The sequence below is a fragment of the Mytilus trossulus genome, chromosome 10 (assembly GCF_036588685.1).
Source record: "Mytilus trossulus isolate FHL-02 chromosome 10, PNRI_Mtr1.1.1.hap1, whole genome shotgun sequence".
In the NCBI taxonomy this organism is placed as follows: Eukaryota; Metazoa; Mollusca; class Bivalvia; order Mytilida; family Mytilidae; genus Mytilus; species Mytilus trossulus.
Genome location: NC_086382.1, coordinates 34596384 through 34609855, shown reverse-complemented (window position 1 = coordinate 34609855; position 13472 = coordinate 34596384).

Genomic DNA, 13472 nt, shown 5'->3' with positions numbered 1-13472 from the left:
ATATAACTCATTAACCATACATATTACAGACCTAGGGTCTTTTTGTTTGAGGTCCTTGGTTGGTGACCTTGAAATTGAGGTCAAGGTCAAAGGTTAATAGGACGTTCTAGATTTTGACCTTTGCTTTAAATTCATATTTATACATTATAAAGTTATAGGAACTGACATTTTAGATTGATTTTTAATATTTTGATAATAAAATAGATCTTTACTTGTGGAAAGACCTTCAATTGTTCTTTGAACAATTGGTTTTTAATTATTATTTTTTTTTTTTTTTTTCTTCCGCCTAAATTTTTTTCTTGCGTAGTATTGATGTTTCAAAAGATGTCGCTTAGATATTTGGAATATGATGTCGTATAGTTTATACGCTTTAAAAATTCACAACTGCGTAACAAAATACTTTACGTTGTAAGAGTTATCTCCCCAAACACTGTTATTCTTGTGGCCACTACTTCTTCGCAACCGTAAAAGATTAGGACAAATTTATTTTACCAAATTGCTCGTTACGTCTTCAGGATTAGAATATTCATTTGGACCGAAGCTATCCGGAGACTCCATATGAGAGTTATTTCCCCTTATGCATTTGATATAAGTGATATGCGTTTCTTACTGGTAAACCATCAGTGATATAGGCCTAGGGTCTTTAGATTTGAGGTCCTTGGTCCAAAAAAATAAAAATTAGGTCAAGGTCAAAGGTCAAGGTCATATTCTAAATTTTGATTTTGGCTTATTTTCATTTATTTTCAAATACCTTATGACATATCGACAAATAATTTTTCATAAATTGTTAGTTGCGACATGTCCTTACTTGTATATTTTGGTTGAAAGGGTGCGCAGACAATAAATGGGAGTTGTTGCCCATCTTACATTTAGAATTACGCGTAAAGTGATATTACTAATAAACCAAACATATTTAAGACCTAGGGTCTTTTGATTTAAGGTCCTTGGTTTGTGAACTTGAAATTGAGGTCAAGGTCATAGGTTAATATGACGTTCTAGATTTTGACCTTTGCTTTAAATTCATATAAATACATCATAAAACCATAGACACTAACATTTTAAACTGATTTTTCATATTCCAATATCAAAATGGATCTTTACTAGTGGAAAGACCTACAATTGTTCTCTGAACAATTGGTTTTTAATTTTAAAAATAGTTTGTTTATCGGTCAAATTATCACGGTGGGTATGGTTGTCCTGCGAGAGAACGTACTGTGCTGGTGATTCGGTCCTGACGGGTGCTGGTGATCAATGAAAAAATGTAAACAAAGACGAAAATGATGATTTTTGAGGTTTTCACTCATAAAAAATGGAAGAAAACAGTTGAGATTTTTCAATTTTGTTTCTTATGGGTTCATATAAAAACCATTGAAAAGTTGACGCTCTAAACTGTTTCAGTAAGCGTAACACAAAAATGCTCATTTTCAGAAAATCTCGAACTGAAAAAATAAAACAAAAATGCTCATAGAGTCCGCTTTCTATACCGCAATCCACACGACAAAAGTATTTAGTTAAAAAACATTGCAATTTATTAAAATTTAGCATTTTCTCAATTTACCGTATGTCCTGATACTGTGCTGGTGGGTCTTGTCATTGTGCTGGTGGGTCCTGATACGGTGCTGGTGATTTTGGATAAGAGGTTGGTCATATTTGAAACAAATGTTACAAAATCAATAAAATTGGGCAGATAAGTGTTGTCAATAGGATCTATGACTCCTATTTTAGCTCTTGTGCATCCATTTGGCTGTTTAATATGTGTTTTCAAATGATCGTAACTTGTATAACATAATTACATAAAAGGGCAACATCTTTCGTCCAATATCAGAGAACAATATATAGTATCTAAAATAAGAATAGTTTTATTAAGATATTAAATGCCCCTTACATTGATGCTTCAACAATGATCAAATCCCATGCCGCATAGACATGTTTGTCAGCGCTCCGCATACCCCGTCCCACTTCCACCTAACCAATTCTCCTCATTTCCTCCTTCATTGCCGGTTACAGTGGTGTACCAACACAAAAATGTATCACATTAAATAATAACACAAAGACACACATTGTTGAACGACGAATGCTCGCAGGTACTGAAAACTAGTTCAAAGCCGTATTTTCAACTAATAGATAAACCATGTTCCCATATACAAAAATCTCAATCGTGTCGATTAAAAAAGTATCAAAACTTAAGTTCACATTTTAATGTTTGATGAACCAGAATTTTAAAAGTGTGCAGTGAATCTTGTGCTCACAACAGTTATTGTCATAATTATGTTTACATTGTCATAAGACTTATAAAGGAATTAAGAAGGTACCAAGAAATGTTTTACAGTTCAATTTAATGATCATGAATGGAAAGTGAATGGTCACTGTGAGGGTCAAAATCTTAAATTGCTTATAAATGTTGCTGGACCCAGTTTCGTTATCTGATCTGAATGTTCTGAAATGTGCATGGTAGATAGACATTTTGATTTTTTTTACTCGGAAAGTTTTGCCCTAATTGCTTGAACTTTTTGTATTAAAGCCGATTTCAAAGGGAATATCTTTGGTTATATTGCTTGATAAACAGAAAAGTCTTTGTTAGGTATTGTAAACTACCCTACTTTAAGAGTATACACTAGTCCGACAAATGACACATCTTTCTGTCTGTACGACCAGGCTACTTCGAAAGGAGGGTACGGTTTAGCTAACAAGCAAGCTAACCAAAGATATTATGTTTGCCTACATACTTAATGGAATCGGCTGTAACTAAAAACTCGAATACATTTTAACGGACAGTGGTCATGTTTGTTGATGAATATTGTTTTTCCTAGATTTACTCTTAAAAAATCATTTGGTAACATTTGGTCAAGTAATTTCAGACAAGATCTTTTTGTAATTGCGGACGCCAAGACAATACATGAACCTCACACGACCCCTCGACAAAGGTGAGCTTATATATGATCTGATAACGTTTCAGGTTGATAACCATATGAATTTAAGCTAGTTTGTGTGTGTGTGTGTTGATTTGTATTGTTTTAAACTGTTATGACCTTTTAAAGTTAAATGTAGGTGTTAAATCTGAGAATTTCTTTTTTAAACTTATATACTTGTTTTAAACTCAATTGGTAGTATGAAGCTATTGACTGATTGATTGTTGGTTGCTTAACGTCCAGTGGCAAATATTTCATGCATATTCAGGACAAGAACAAGTTCACAATAAATACAATAGGTAGGTCTTTTCATACAAGAGGCCAATGGTCGTGGAATTTTGGACTTCCACTGGAAAATGAGGATGTTTTCAGTCAGTTTAATTGAAGTCTGGAGCTGGCATGTCATTTAACTGCTAGTAGTCTGTTGTTATTCATGTATTATTGTCATTTTGTTTATTTTCTTTGGTTACATCTTCTGACATCAGACTCGGACTTCTCTTGAACTGAATTTTAATGTGCGTATTGTTATGCGTTTACTTTTCTACATTGGTTAGAGGTATGGGGTAGGGTTGAGATCTCACAAACATGTTTAACCCCGCCGCATTTTTGCGCCTGTCCCAAGTCAGGAGCCTCTGGCCTTTATTAGTCTTGTATTATTTTAATTTTAGTTTCTCGTGTACAATTTGGAAATTAGTATGGCGTTCATTATCACTGGACTAGTATATATTTGTTTAGGGACCAGCTGAAGGACGCCTCCGGGTGCGGGAATTTCTCGCTACATTGAAGACCTGTTGGTGACCTTCTGCTGTTGTTTTTTATTTGGTCGGGTTGTTGTCTCTTTGACACATTCCCTATTTCCATTCTCAATTTTATGTATTGGATAGGAACAGAAAGTTTGCCTTGCAGCAGGCCACCTACGGACCCCTCAAAGAGTTTTATTTTAGTTTAAACATATTTATTTATAGTGGATTGGGAAACAAGTTTTGCAACTTATATTCATCCCTTTCCACTATGCGAGTGCGAGTACTGCCTTGTAGCGGCATTAGCCTACTCTTTTTTCGAAATCTACAAGGGTGTCTTTAACGTGCAAGAGATATGGTCCTCTCTCTTAACACAGGTCAGCCATTTATCGTCCACTTCCGACGGACTATCATCGTTTCTTTAAGACCATACTCGCAAATGGTGTCAAGGGAGAGCCGAAAATCGAGTTCCTGAAATTTTCATCCCGCACGGGAATCGAACCAGGAACCTTTGTGTTAGTAGTCCGATGCACTACCACTACACCACGGCTCTCTCAAAGAGTTGGTGCAAGGGTTCTTAACGTGCAAAGAGTGTGGCACTCTCTTTACACGAGACATCGGATTTAACGTCCCCATTCTGACCGGACGCGACTGCGAACTTGATAGATCCCGCACAGCCAAACGGACGCCCAACTTCGGCAAGAGTTTTACTGCCGGTCGGGAGAAGACTAAGTGACTATATTTCTATTTCCCAGTAACCCATGGGGAATTTTGAAATGCACAATTAACAAAGCAAACGTTAGTTTCAAATACTTTTAAATAGACTTTTAAGGATAATGTACCCTTGCGTTGATCCCATGCTGAACATAACAAAAATCTCTGTACAAAGGTCTGTGAATTTTCTTCAAAAATAGTGATTTTATTTTCACCAAATTCTCTTTTTCTACTAGTTACACTAGTAATTTTTGGGGCCCTTTATAGCTTGTTGTTCGGTGTGAGCCAAGGCTCCGTGTTGAAGGCCGTACTTTAACCTATAATGGTTTACTTTTTAAATTGTTATTTGGATGGAGAGTTGTCTCATTGGCACTCACACCACATCTTCCTATATCTATATAAATAATAATGCTTTGCAAGAAGTTTCCCCTTGACATATATACAAAATTATGTCTCTATTATTCATTGTCTGCAGCTGTTTTGATACTTTTTCAGTTTGCACATTTCGTAATTGACAGAAGGGGTCATAAACCATACCCGAAAAGATAAAATATTGATCTAAGTACTTTATTTGCATCTCTGAACCCCCACCCCGGTTTGTTTTAAGGAGGGTGTCTAAAAATGGTCGATTACAGACAGCCGAGTACGCATTTTACTTTCCAGGCGTGTTTACGTTGATTGTTACTGTCCTGAATACTGCCCTTTCATAAAATAGTGATTTTTTTAGTGTTCTATCGAACTTTTGAAGAAAAAAAACTGACAATCATTCAGACAAAAAAGTTATGTTGAAAAAATCTTACAGATACAGCAAGTGATTCTTAACAGCTATAAGATACATTTTTCTTTTAAAATACAAACTTTTCCATCTTATGGGAAACTATTCCAAGCTTAAAACTTTCACTGTAACCTCGCTCTTACTTATCCCCATCCCCAAAATAAAACCCAAAAAACAAACCCGCAATACTATTTTCATTCTTATAGTCAGCACTCAATTGTTCACAAAAAATGTGTTTTAAGCTGCTAAAGACATTATGATTCAAATGATCAGAAAGTCCTTTGTTCTATATTTTTGCTCTCCATTTTTATGCAAAACCTTTTACATTTTTATTTAATGGGTTATTGTTGAAGGTATTACGATGACGTATGGTTATTAACACATACTTCCTTTGGTGTCTTATGGAAATTTGTTCATTGACAACAAACATACCACATCATCTACTTTATATAAGTATTGTATAAATTACAACGTATTTTGGTGATCTTGCAAAATGATCGTAATCCCGAAAATCGTAAACACATTTTCTTATCTTAAAAGGGGGCAAGAAGGGTTCAATTAACAGGCCAATAAATAAGATTAGAGTTAATTTAAAAAAAAAAAAAAAGATAGGGGTATTTTTTCTTGCATAATAACAGTACACGGATTCACAACAATGTCAATTTCAAGAAACCAGGCAACAGTTAATTAGTAAATAACAGTACATCATCAATGATCTTGAATATATGCCACTTTTAACTAAAACATAAAGGCACAGAACCAGGACATAGGAGCACAGAACCAGGACCGTTTTTCTTATCACCAGCACCGCGTCAGGACAATTCCGTTTAACGAATTTGCACGACTTTTGCAATATAATATTGTTGTAATATACTTTGCATGGTACTTATGACGCATCAGAGAAAAATTAAGCAACAAAACAGTCGTTTTATTGCCGTTCTGATACAATGTAAACAAACCCACCAGCACAGAATCAGGACCCACCAGCACCCGTCAGGACCAAATCACCAGCACAGTACGTTCTATCGCAGGACAACCATACCCACCGTGATTATATACTGTTTATATTGAATTCTAAAAGCAAGTATAAACTCCGTTATAGCGTAAGGTGAAGTTACAATATATGAATGGGCTATGTCACGGATTTTCTTAAAACTTTGCACACCTTTGACTTATTGAATTGTGTCTGAAAATCGAAAAAAAAATCTGCGGTTTTATCTCTTTTTCCCCTGCCTTATGAGACTTATACTAAAGGAAGGAGTATTGATACTTGTAAATAATAGATAAAATTAATAGATAAAAAAGCATTATTACCTGTTTTTCCCTAAAAATTAATTGATTGAATACTTTCAAAATATGTGCCTTATGATAACATTAAGAATGGAAATGGAGAATGTGTCAAAGAGACACCTTACTTAGACGAACGGAAGGGGTACTGATACTTATAAATAATTGAACAAATTAATAGATAAATAAGCAGTAAAACCTGTATTTTACTTGAGTTTACCTGCCAAAAAAATGCGCGCAAATGTAATGCAAAGCTGCGCGCAAACGTAATGATTTTTTTGCGCGCAAATGTAATGGTAATGCGCGCAAACGTAATGCACCGATAAAGTCAGCTTTAATAAAATGCCCCGATAAGACAATGTAAAACAATTCAAGCGAGAAAACTAACGGCCTTATGTATGTAAAAAAATGAACGAAAAACAAATATGTAACACATAAAAAAAAACGACAACCACTGAATTACAGACTCCTGACTTGGGACAGGCACTGTGATGCACATACATAAATAATGTGGTGGGTTTAAACATGTAAGCGGGATCCCAACCCTCCCCCTAACCTGGGACAGTGGTATAACAGTACAACATAAGAATCAACTATAAAAATCAGTTGAAAAAGGCTTAACTCATCAGGTAGAAAAAAAAATATAGGTGGACGTGGCCGGGTACTTATACATCCCGACACAAAAAGACACAATGAACAGATCTATAAGTACTCGCAGTTATCTGACAGCTAGTTCAAAACAATTAACAACTAATAAAAAATCATGCCTCTAAGACTAAGCAATCAATCCGTACACATCCAACATACAATGGTTTTAGTGTAAAGACGCCATAAACAGCCAGAGAAAAACATGACCTTGTGCAATGCCAAATTACAGGTATCGACAAATTGTAGATCCATGACAATTTATATGTATATAACATACTAGTAATATTTAGTTAGCTTTTAACCTACTTATAACAAAGTCAATATGTATACCAATACAAACAAGAAGAGCATGAAGAGCATTGAGAACCCGAAATTCCAAAGATTTTGCCAAATATGGCTAAGGTAATCTATTCCTGACATAAGAAAAATCCTTAGTTTTTCAACAACAAAAAGTTTTGTAACAGGAAATTTTAAAAATGACTATATAATTGATATTCATGTCAACACCGAAGTTCTGACACTTGAAATGAAAATAATCAAAGCCTAACAAAGGAATCAGAACTTTGAACTAGGGAACTATATTCCTTGATTTTCGACAATTTCTAGCTGTTAAACCCATCAATCTATAAAGATGTTGTTTTTATCTGAGACTACATAGCCACCTCGTGTGTTTAAGTGGTCACAGTTATGAAATATCTTGTTAATGTGGTATGCTATTATTCTGGATGTAATGTCAAAACATGTTTTCGTGCATGTAAAGAAGAAAAAGATTACTGAGTGTATTTGAAAAGATAGTATACATACAGTTTCGTGCATGAGTATTGACTAGGCATATCATGGCATACAGCCAGATATTCACAAGAGTTGTCTTTCTTCACATACATATTTTCATATTAAATTATAATAGATATAGGAAGATGTGGTGTGAGTGCCAATGAGACAACTCTCCATCCAAATAACAATTTAAAAAGTAAACCATTATAGGTTAAAGTACGTCTTTAAGTATAAACCCACTATGAAAAGGCTCTATAAATTTGAACAAGGCTATCAAAATCGCTGATTTTAGTCAGGAAACAGATGTAGAGAAAACACAATCACAAATTTAATTCAATTGGTGAATCAGAAAGAATCAGCATTTGCTGTTTTCTTTTTTCAAAGTAAAGCTTTATAAATTCCACAATAAAAATCTCAAAAGCCTGTGTCGCTCACCTTGGTCTATGTGCATACATGTATTATACAAAGGACACAGGTGGATTCATGACAAAATTGTGTTTAGATGATAGTGATGTGTTTGTAGATCTTTCTTTACTGAACATTCTTGTTCCATAAACTTTTCTCTATCTATCATAAACTTGGCTCTTTAGTTACACAGAGGAACTTAATAGGTCAACTGACCATTTTGTTCATGTTGACTTTTTTGTAGATCTTACTTCGCTGAACATTATTGCTGTTTAAAGTTATCTCTATCTATAATAATATTCATGATAATAACCAAAAAGGCTCACCTTGGTCTATGTGCATACATGTATTAAACAAAGGACACAGACAATTGTGTTTTGATGATGGTGGTGTGTTTGTAGATCTTACTTTACTGAACATTCTTGCTACTAACAATTGTCTCTATCTATAATAAATTTGGCTCAGTAGTTTCTAAGGAGAAGATTTTTGTAAAAGAATAAAAATAATTACAAAAACTTGTTAAAAAAGGGACTATAATAGCAATAACTCCTTAAGGGGTCAACTGATCATGTTGACTTGTTTGTAGATCTTACTTTGCTAAACATTATTGCTGTTTACAGTTTATCTCTATCTATAATAATATTCAAGATAATAACCAAAAACGGCAAAATTTCCTTACAATAAACAATTCATGGGCAGCAACCCAACAACGGGTTGTCCGATTTATCTAAAACAATGAGGGCAGATAGATCTTGACCTGTTGAACAATTTTCTCTGAATGCTTTGGTTTTAGAGTTATAAGCCAAAATCTACATTTTACCTTTATGTTCTATTTTAGCCATGGTGGCCATCTTGGTTGGTTGGCCGGGTCATTGGACACATTTGTTATACTAAACACCCCAATGATGATTGTGGCTGAGTTTGGTTATATTTGGCCCAGTAGTTTCAGAGAAGAATTTTGTAAAAAGTTAACAACGAAGACGACGGATGATGGACGCCAAGTGATGAGAAAAGCTCACTTGTCCCTGTGGGCCAGGTGGGCTAAAAATGTGTTGTCTTCATTTATCAATCTCCAATACTATTGAGAGTGAAGTTTATACAATCCATATTTTTACTTTGCAGAAAGAAAACAGCAAAATTGTACTAAACTATAATGCTCATCTACCTTATGTTTATTTCAATAATTAGTTATCTCTTTTATAATTTATACCTTGTACGATGACTGGTATGCATTTTATATAAATAAAGAATTGGATTTGAATAATCAATTTGACTTTGACTTTAAATTTGAATTTTTTGCCACCAATATGAGTGTATATTACGATTAAGCAGATTAGATGTCAGTGATTTGCTTGTATGTGGAAAAAAATATTTACTACACTGGTTGTCGAGCTTTCGTTACGCCACGAGTTATCGTTCCTGACGTTATCGAATAACGTTCACATATTCAACCCAATGCATCAGGTTTTGCAATCACAAAGTGATACAATTATAACAAAAAATAATGGGTTTTAAGGTGACATTTTTATAGTAACTTTTTCTGGATACTTGATGGAGTAAAGGAAAATAGTTCCGGAACGGAATCGATTATTTACTGTACGGAGTTTGACGAATGTCCTGACAACCTGACAATGTTCTGACAGAAATGAAAATGCTAAATACTTTTTTTATTATTATTATTGGAAGGATTAACTTGAAATTTGGAACCAAGCAAGATGAGAACTTATATTTAATAAATAAAAGGAAAAAATGAAAAACATATTTATAAGAGTTAGAAAACTTGCCCTGACCAAATTGACTTTGAAACTTCTTATATGATCTTATATCCTGACAGCAATGAACCAGCGATTTTGTTTTATTATTAACAGGATAGACAAACTCAATACCATGGCAGATTAAAACATTTAAGACTATAACTTTTTTTTCTTTGAAGGATCGACTTCAAATTTGATGTCAAGGAAGATTCTGACATAAAATATAGAGATATAAGAATCGGATCATTTAAAAAGTGTTAATTAAAGAGTTAGAAAACTTGACCTTACCAACTTCTACTCTGCCCAGACTTATGGCCTGACCGATGAAGAAAATGTTAATAACTTTTTTTGTTATTGCTCATTGTTAATCTTTAAAAATGAATTACTTTACTTTTAAATATTCTGTTTCTTTAAAATTTAAGCATCTGAACGATTTAATTACATATAATAGACTGAGTTTTATCACAAGTCTTTATTGTTGGTATATGTTTGCAATAAATACTTTTTAATGATGAACGCCGTATTCCCATGAAATTTTGTTTTGAAAGTAGAAATCTAATCTATAGAAACTTAGGATGATGTGTAAAAAACACGGGGAATTGTTGGTACATCTTTAATTCGTGTGAAAATGGTCGTCAAAAACACCAATCGGGCAAAATGGAAAAAGGAAATTTATCTGGATGAGAATACGGATAGAATTAGGCGATAATGCACAATACAAGCAGACTTTGCAACTCATACACAATAGTTTGTTTGTATGGAATTTTAAGAAAGTGGTTTACTCGGTTATTTTGCCGAATATCTTTCTCTATGTTCCAGTATAAAAAGTCTTTGAAATTCATTGTTCTGCACAGAGTAAATCCGATATAGTTTCGGAAATATTTTGAAAATAAAGTGCTAGATTTGTAATCATATAGACAAAGTCTACACGGGATAGACAGAAACATCGGAATGAAGCCTGAAAAAGTTGACGTAGGCTGAGAAATACATGGGAACTTGATTCGGCAACAATAAAATGAAAAAGCAGGTCCCGTTACAGTCTGACTAAAGCCATCCCCAAGTTGCCACTTGCGCATATAAACGCAAGTTGATAGTCGGGACTGGCTATAGTCAGACTGGACAAACTTTTGTTCAGCGAAAGACAATCTATTTTTTTGGCGACAAGTAGAAAACTTTTCTCAGGGTCAAAAACAAATTATTTTTTTCTCCAAAAACTGGAAACAAACTTTGTTTTCCAAAAAAATCCATAAATATATGATATAAAAAAAATTCATATACATGTATGTAATATTGTAATACTATAGTATAAAATGTATTAGCATGAGCTTTAGAAACAAGATGGAAGGCGAGACTCGCCGAGCTTTCCACTTATTTCGTAGCAAGTACAAAAACCTTTTATAATTCTGACAATGTCTATTGCGCATAAAAGTTTTATATTTTCTTTATATCCTACAATTAACTCCCTAAGGCCTAGGGTGAATAGGGATAAAAAAAAATATGGTCACTTGGTCTTCTTCCGACCGGCAGTAAAATGCTTCCAAAGTGAGGCGTCCATTTGGCTGTGCGGGATGTATTATTTATTGTTAACTGCGTCTTGAACATGCATAAAATATTTGCCACTGGACGTAAAAATACCAGCAATCAATCCTACAATTCAAAATCGCCACTTGAAACTAATATAGAGCACACAACATCATATTGTTTCATCCGTGTAAATTCGACCGTCATTCCCACACTTGATAGTCTTTTTGCTTTAGGTTTAATTTTTGTACCTGTTTTTTAAAGGTGCGCATATCGTCTGTATTTTCTTATTTTTTTTGTTCATGACAGGTTGCTTGCATAGGCATTTTGATAAATTATAAAGGCCCGCAGAGTACAGACTCCGGGTAACATCTCCTACATGTGGAATTTCAAGCTTGAGTTGTTATGTTTCGCAGTTTGTTTTACTAATAAAGAATGCATATATGATCTCAAGATTTGTTTTATAAAATAATTTTCCACAAATGACAGACTGTTGCACAAATAGTGAAATTTTGCATACAGTTTGCAATGTTTGTCCAACATGCTGAGCAAGCAACTCACACGTTTACACCACGCAAAGTACACTATACTAACGTACAAATGTACGTAGCAAGTCAAGAATATAAGTTTTGAATTTTTCTTTGAGTTTTGTTATTTTATTTATCATGCATGAACTATTTGCCACTGAACGTTAACAACAATCAAAAACAGAGCAATTATATCACTGTTAACTGAATCAAATTTTTAAAGTGCTATTTTTCTGCATGGATGTAGCAATGACACCACCATTGTCATAAAGGATGGAGTTAAAAACTCAGTAATTCAAATGAATCACACGTAAAATATTTCATATTATTTTAACTCGAATTTTACAAAAATATGTAGTATGCTCGTTAGGTGTAAAAATCAGAACGAGATTAATGTTAAATGCATGCATGTTAGTGAAATTTCTATGTGCAGGACGAAATAAATTATATCGGTATAATCTCCTATCACTAGGAAATTAACGGAAACCTGACAGGGGAAACGAAAATAAAATAAACACCCTTCAGATCCCGACACATTTTGTTTTTTCCCATTTCTCATATGTCTGAGGAGAATAACGTTACATTCCGTATTCAATAACGTCACACGTTTTCGGTCAAATTCTAAGGGTATCAATTAATTTTGAAGCCATTTATCTCAAAAACAAGGATGGTGACATATGATTTTCTATACATGTATGAATTCAGTTTGTAATTATGAATATTATGTTAGTTTTTTGTTGTTCTCCGTATATAAGAACATAGCCATCCATTGGAAAATCTAAAAAGGTTAGCCGAAAAACAGGCATTTCCCCAATATACCTAAGTAAATTTGTCGCCCAAATCGACGTTTTCCAACGAAAATACCAAGAAAACAAAAATGGTGACCCCCATTTTTTATTACATATTTCGATGTAACTCGGTGCAAAGAACGCGTATGCCAAAAAGTTTTGAAATCGGGAGATATGCCATTCGGTATCGTGTTACCTTAAGTCGAAAAAGCGAGACTAAGCGATCCTACATTCTGTCGGTGTCGTCGGCGGCGGCGGCGGCGTCCACAAATATTCACTCTGTGGTTAAAGTTTTTGAAAATTTAATAACTTTCTTAAACTATACTGGATGTCTACCAAACTTGGACAGAAGCTTGTTTATGATCATACGATAGAATCCAGAAGTAAATTTTGTAAAACTAAAATTCATTTTTTTCTGTATTTCATTTATAAATGGACTTAGTTTTTTTCTGCGGGGAAACACTACATTCACTCTGTGGTTAAAGTTTTTAAAATTTTAATCACTTTCTTTAACTATCCTGGGTTTGTACCAAACTTTAATAGAAGCTTGCTTATGATCATAAGATAGTATCCAGAAGTAAGTTTTGTAAAAAAAATAGATCCAGTTTTTCCGTATTATACTGTAAATGG